Raw genomic sequence first — 7,943 nt, forward strand, 5'->3', positions numbered from 1 at the left:
TCAATTTATAGCTCAAGGTCAACCCCAATATCAGTATTTACCTCAAGGTTATCAACCTCAAGGTCAATACTCGAGTCAAGGTTATCAACCACCTCAAGGTCAATCTTATGTTCAAGGTACGGGAAATGCACCTTTCAATTATCAATCCTACCCTCAATCCGGTTATGGATCTCAATATCCTCAACCTGTCATGGGTCAATACCCCGGAATGAACATAGTGTGGGATCCATCGCAAGTTCAACAGGTATTGCAGCCAAGCGTACAGTTGTCATCTCAAGCTGGACAACCCTTAGTTGCTGGTCCATCCCAGTAACCAGTCCAGTCTAATGTTCAAACTTTTGTACCCTCGGTAGTTACTCAGTCGCCAATTGCACCTAGTACTCCATCTCAAACGACTGCTGCAACTACCGCAACATCTGCTCCTTCCACCACACTTGCTTCTGGAGTATCGACAGCTCCAGTTTCTACTGTCTCTGCAACTACTCCTCGGACATCTTTACCATTGTCTGGATCTACGATTCAAACTACGGTTCAGATGCCTGTAGGACAACCTGGTTTAAGTACGGTTGTCATTAGTCAACCACAATTCACTTATCAACCGTACCAGGGACAGTACCAATGCGGGCCTGCTGTCCAACAGCCGGTTTACCAGTATCAACCGTATCCTGGGTACACTTATCAAAAACCTCAGCAACCCCAGTACGGTCCGGTTAATCCTGGTTTTCCAGGAGGATATAATATCTCGAATGCGATTCCTATTCCAAGTTATCCTGGATATCCTCCTCCTGGGACTGGTCTTGTGACCCAGAGTTTTAGGGATCCTAATCGGCAGTTACTGTTTATCGCAACTTTGGATTTACCAGACTTGTCGCGCCTCACGAACGATCCAATAAATTATCTTCCGTTCTGGCCGCCAATGCCAAATAAGTTGCCCAGTGATATACCCAAGTTCGAAGGTAAGTCTGGAGAGGATCCGTCCAATCATGTGATGACTTACCACCTCTAGTGTGCTTCAAATTCCATCTCAGATGATTCGATCCGCTTACGTCTTTTCCAGCGTACGCTCATTGGTCTCGCAGCCAAGTGGTACATTGAGTTACCACGGGCCTCTTTTTACAATTTTAGTCAGTTAGCTACCTCGTTCCTAACTCATTTTCAGTTGCCGGTCAGATATGATAATGGCACGGAGCTACTAACTTCATTAAAACAGTCGACGTCCACTTATATTTCCGATCATATACATGAATGGAGACGTCGACGGCGATTAGTGAAAGTTTTTATCCCGGACCAAATCTTAGCTGAATGGTTTGTTAAGTCATTATTACCGAAGATTACTGAAGATGTAGCTAAGGCCGGAGTAGTTACTGAAGAGCAAGTAATTGCTCAAGCGCAGTACCTTGACTTAGTTTACACTCAGTCAGGTACGTTACATGAAAAGATCCCAGATCTTCCAAAGTTAAATCAAATCGCTGCTGCTCCTTCGGGATCTCATGCTGCTGATGGCATGATTGGTACGGTAAATACTAAAAGCAAGAAGAAGTCTTCAAAGAATTCTTCGCCCATTATAACCTTACCAGATTCCTCGACAGGAGAGTCTTCTCCTGAAATTTCCGCTGATATTCACGCTGTAGAGTCATCTACGGCTAAATCAAAAAACGGTGGGAAGAAGAAAGGTAAGAAGAAGGGTAAAGCAGACAAGACTCCAAAGGAGAAAACAGAAAAGTCGGAAACCAATGACGAAAAGCGCAAACCTCGATATCCTTGTCTTATTTGTGAAGAGGATCATTTTACAAGAGATTGCCCTCATAGGGCCGAGGTTGTGAAAATCGTCAAAGGTTCCTCAACTCCTGCTGTTTTGAAAGATCCATTTCCAAAGCAGGAGAGTAAGATGATAGGTTCTTCCTCGGGTGCTACCGAAGAACCCATATTGATGATGTCTCATGTAAGGATTGCGACTCGATCGCAAGATTATGGTAGTAAAAGTCCTGTTGATGGATCGAAAGAAGCAGAATCTTCTCATTCAAATCCATCAACCTCAGCTCCCGGTTCCGATCCACTACAGATCGAGAAACCTAACCCTGACTTAGTAATCATACCGCCCGCCAAGGGTGTACTTCGAAGGTCTGCTTTCAATCCACATGCGAGAGCGGCCCAGAATTACAACATTGTTGAGGATTTAGCTGTTTCACCCTCAGCAATGTCGGCTTTAGAAGTGCTGCAATCGTGCCCAGCACAGCGAAAATTACTTTTGTCGGCTATAGGAGCTGTTGATGTTCAGGACCCGAACCTAATAATCTTTGATCTAGAAAATAGTACACCGCGTTTACCTCATCAGATGGCTTTCCAGATCCCAGTGATAGTCAAAAACAGGCCTATTCATCGGACTGTAATTGATGAGGGAGCTTCCACGTGTATTATGTCGATACAGTGTTGGAGATCGCTTGGTTCTCCTTCACTAAATCAATCCCCGACAATTCTTAAGGCCTTTGATGGCCATGGGTTCCATCCGTTTGGCATTCTACAGGATTTGCCTATAGGGCTTGAAGGAAAAACCGTTAGTCTAGATGTGGAGGTGGTTGATGCCCCTCTAGACTACAACCTTCTTTTGGGTCGAAGTTGGTCTTACGCTATGACAGCGGTCGTTTCATCGGTCTTCAGAGTAATAAAGTTTCCACACAATGGCAAGATCGTAACCATAGACCAGCTGGCTTACTTTTCGTCCGACCCAGCCTCTTCAGAGAGTATCCAGCATGTCAGTAAAACGACTATCCCTTACAAGGATGTTGGTGTAGGATTAGTTAAAGATGCCGGTTTACTGGGAACTTTTCCTTTTCCTCCAATCAACGCCGTGTCTTCGTTTGCATCTATTCATATGATTACTTCGGACACTATTATTTACGACGATCCTTGGATCATTCCATCTGAATCTGAGATAGACTCATTTGGCGATGCAATGCCTTTGAGTCCATATGAAATTGCTTATGAAGCCGTGCAGTCTTTTTCCGACCCGAGTTCAACCCAAATCGACCAAATGAATGTGGTCAGTGAGGAATCCCTTTTCGCGTCAACCTCGAAGTTAATAACGCTTCCCGAAGTTGTGTCATCTGACGAACAACTTTGTGAAGTCCTGTGTGTAGACGATTTACCATGGGAAGATCTCCATCATAGATCTTCGTTTTTACCTGAGGATGATCGTTTTGAAAACGATTTCTCATCAATCTTTACAGCTGAATATGTCAAAGACGCTCAAAGTCCAATGAAACATCCTGATTCAGAGCTGAACTTGGGAAACATTTCTCGTACTATTCCCCTTGACATTTCAGTGAAGCCTGGAATTTTTGAACACATTCATATAGGTGCCTCGTGTTCAGATGACGAAATTCAAACATACAAGGCCCTATTTCAAGAATTCCGCGATGTGTTTGCCTGGTCTTACGAGGAAATGCCAGGAATTGATCCCGCCATTGTTGTCCATGAAATCAAGACTTACCCGGACGCTAAACCCGTCCGGCAACGTCTGCATCAGATTCACCCACGAAAAGCGGCTGCGATTAAAGAAGAAGTTGAGAAGCTGTTGAAAGTAGGTTTCATTTATCTGATCCCGTTAACAGATTGGATATCGAATATTATTCCAGTAACAAGAAACAGGGAACAATAAGAATATGTATCGACTATAGGGATATCAATCGTGCTTGTCCCAAGGACAACTATCCAACACCCTATATCGATCAAATAATTGACGATTGTGCCGGCAGTGAAATATTTTCCTTTATGGACGGTTTTTCCGGTTACAACCAAATCAATATTCTACCTGCCGATCAACCAAAAACTGCTTTCATTTGTCCATGAGGGACATTTTCTTATTGCAAATTACCTTTTTGGCTTAAGAATGTCGGAGCCACTTTTCAAAGGGCGATGTCTTATGCATTTCATGACATCAAGCACATTGTGCAACCGTATCTCGATGATTTGCCCGCTCACTCCTTACTTCGAGCTAATCACCTTGTCCATTTACGCGCAATTTTTATGAGGTGTAGGCATTATCGTATACGGTTGAACCCACACAAATGTGTCTTCTGCATAGAAGTGGGACGATTGCTGGGATTTGTAGTTTCAAAAGCCGGCATTCGCGTCGATCCCTCGAAGGTAGAGACTATCATAAAATTGCCTCCTCCTTCGAGTTTGCACCAACTCCAAAGTTTGCAGGGGAAAGCAAACTTTTTGCGCCGATTCATTCCGAACTACGCCGATATTACCAAGGGTTTTACCCGGTTGTTGAAACAAAACGCTCAATTTTCTTGGGATGAGATAGCTCGAAAATCTTTTGATGCGCTTAAGCACGCGTTGACCCATGCACCGTTGCTGCATCCTCCCAACTACAACCAGGATTACTTTTTGTACCTCGCCGCCGCTCATTCCACCATTGGAATGGTCTTAGTCCAGGAAGACGAATTCGGAACAGAACATGTGATATATTATCTTAGTCGGACGTTAAATCCCACTGAGCTCAAATATTCACATGTGGAGAAATTGGCCTTGGCAGCTGTTCAAGCTGTCCAACGTTTTTGTCACTACATTCTTCTCCGTAAAACTACAGTCATTTCGGATTGCAACCCTATGATCTACATTTTAACTAAACAATTGCTAGGGGGCAAGTACTCTAAATGGATTGTTATCCTGCAAGAGTTCGACTTGGAATTTGAAAAGTCTAAGTCTAAGAAATCTTTAGTTTTTGCGGAATTGATGTGTGATTTCCCGCGTGCTAACACAGAAATTGTGGTAGAGGAACCCATTTCGGACGAATCTTTGTTTCTCATCAGCACTCTAGATCCGTGGTATGGGGATATAATTGTCTATCTCCAAACCCAATCCTTTCGACCCGAAGTTTCAAAGTCGGAACGTCGGAAAATTCGATTCCAGTCCCAACAGTACAAAATTATTGGAGATACTCTTTATCGTCGTGGGGCGAACTTGGTTTTTCGTCGTTGCTTAACTCATGAGGAAGCTGAAAGGGTTTTGAATGACTATCATTTTGGAGCGTGTGGCGGTCATATGTCTGGGTATGCCACAGCCCAGAAGGTGTTGCGTGCTGGCTACTTCTGGCCGTCCATGTTTAAAGATTGTATCATTGCGGTCCGAAAATGCCACAACTGTCAAGTGTTTGATCGCAAGATGTGCGCACCACCTGCTCCTCTCCACCCTATAATTGACGTTGGTCCTTTTGCTAAATGGGGTATCGATTTTATTACATGTAACCCTCACTCGGCCGGGGGGCATGCGTATATCATCCTTGCGGTTGACTATTTTACTAAGTGGGCCGAGGCGATGCCTACATTCAAGGCAGACGGCAAGACAGCTGCGATTTTCGTATTCAATCACATTATTGCTAGGTTTGGTGTCCCACAAGCGATAATCACTGACCATGGGCGCCATTTTCGAAACATTATGATGACAGAACTTACAGGCCAGCTTGGTTTGCGTCACGATAGCTCAACTCCTTATTATCCACAAGCCAATGGCCTGGTTGAGTCTATCAACAAAGTTTTAGTTATCATGATCCGACGAATCATTGGTATTCATCGGTCGAATTGGCACAACATGTTATTTTCCGCGCTTTGGGCGTACCGAACCTCAGTGAAAACATCAACAGGGTTCACTCCTTTCCAACTAGTTTATGGTTTGGAAGCAGTGCTGCCCATTGAATGCGAAATCCCGTCACTTCAAATGGCTGTCGAATTACTTCCAGCTACTTCCGAAGAGGAGAAGCGTCTATTATACTTAGCTCAATTAGATGAGACTCGACGTGATGTTGCTTTAGCAATCGAGACTCACGCAAAATGGATGAAAGCTCAGTATGATCGCAACGTGACCCCTCGAAATTTTTCGGAAGGAGACCTAGTGCTATTATATGATCAAGCTAACAATAAATTAGATGCTGGAAAATTCGTTCCTATGTGGCATGGGTCCTACTTGTCAAGCGAAAGCTAGCAAAAGGGGCCTATGAGCTGGTAGATTTTGATGGGGACTCTTTGGGTAAGCCCAGAAATGGACTTTACTTAAAGAGGTATTATGCTTAAATAATGGGTATGGAGATTTAGTTAGGTTATATTTTTCTTTCTAACTGGTGTGTTTGTTAGTATAGACAGTGTGCTTAGCTTAGAGAGTGTGTTTTTCGTCGTTATTCTGGATTATATTGGTTTTACTTTTTATATTGCAGATGTCGACGCCTCTCCAAACGTACATTGGATTCGCTGATGGTGCTTGTCGTAGTATACGGAATATCTCTTCCGCAGCTTGGGTTATTTATTCGCCCTCTGACGAGTTAGTTTCTATGCATGGGGTGAGCCTCGGTCAAACAACAAACAACATTGCAGAATACAGTGCAGTGATTGAGTTATTATCTGAATCTATTTCATTTGGGATTCGGAGTTTGATAGTGAGGTTAGATTCTGAACTCGTTGTATTACAGCTTAATAGAGTTTATGCCATTAGAAATCCAGTGTTATTAAGGTTATTTTTGAGAGTGCGCCTCTTGGAACGTGAATTTGATTACATTGAATGTCAGCATATTCCAAGGTCATTAAATACATTAGCAGATGCAATTGCTTCTCGAATGTTAGACAGACATTTGCGATAATCAGGCATGTAAATTTAAAAACATTTCATCACACATGTTTAACAAGATAAGCCGGTAATAATGATATATATAGATAGGAGTGTGTCAAAATATACATTGTCTTCGATCATAGGTTGAAAAACACCTTATGATCGGCAAAAATGATAAGTACAAAAAACCAAAATGTCACATGTGTCTACAAAAAGTGACTAGCCAATCACTGGTGGTGCTCTCTATACGACACCACTGCCCGCGCTACCCTACACAAGAACCTTCTAAAAGGTCCTGGGACTGCGACCACATAGCGCTGAAGTCTGATAGGAATATCGTCTATAGTCGTCTCTGGTATGTCTGTCGTGAGACGCTCTAGGTCCTGTTCCAACTCGGCTAAGGTCTCTGCGGCCGCATCCTGTGGGGCCGGTGCTGGTGCAACTGGTACTCTTCTTTCGAAAGGCCGGAGATTGGCCGGACGCTGTGGACCTACATCTGCATTTTGAAAATTGTCACTGTCAGTTTTGAGACGATATAAAAAGCAAAAAAAAAAGTAAATAATTTAAAAACTTGTGAAAAATGAAGTACATTTGTCATCCCATTGTTCTCCCTGTGGAAGAACCATGTCCGAATCACCGCGAAAATCCACTCCGGCATAAGGAAAATCCTGTATCGCAAAGACCTAGTCCTCCAACCAGTGAAAGTAACCCGCAGGAAATCGGACAACTCCCGCTCCCTCATCGGGATGTCGGGCCATCACCGCAACCCATCGCATCAACTTTGGCTCCCAAGGAGGCCCAACTGCAACAGTGAGATGCTGCGGGATCAGCATCGGAACTCTCTCTAGGGTAAAGCTCACAACTAAAGGCCCATACCCAAAGGTCTTTAATTGCCCGTTCTTTGCCCTAGTCAGTTGGCCCTTCATATTGGCCAACGCAGCGTCACACCAGTTGAAAATGGTGCCTCGGAAGCAATCAATCGCCATCCGCATTTGGGACCCAGTGGCAATGTGCAAAGCGGCTGCGCCGGAGAGTCTGGTAACTGTAAACGCAATTACCATAAGTTCAGGTCGGGATATGTATTTGATTTCTATCCCCTTCTCCTGGTGCTGATTATTGCACCACTCTAGCCGGAGACTAGCAAGGGATTGGCCACCCGGCCTAGTCCCGAATAGAGACAGTTGCTCACACCTATTAGGCAAACCAGTGAGAAAATATATGTCTAAGGGCTCTATCTCGAGCTGGTGCCCTCCGATGTAAAAACATTGATCCTGAACGTTCCACCTTTCAACCAGCCACTCTAGGAATCGCTCCTGGGCCCTCATGCCAGGTATGGC

This window comes from Pinus tabuliformis, chromosome Q (genome assembly GCF_031772625.1).
Source record: "Pinus tabuliformis cultivar Carrire ecotype Pingquan chromosome Q, CPIR1, whole genome shotgun sequence".
In the NCBI taxonomy this organism is placed as follows: Eukaryota; Viridiplantae; Streptophyta; class Pinopsida; order Pinales; family Pinaceae; genus Pinus; species Pinus tabuliformis.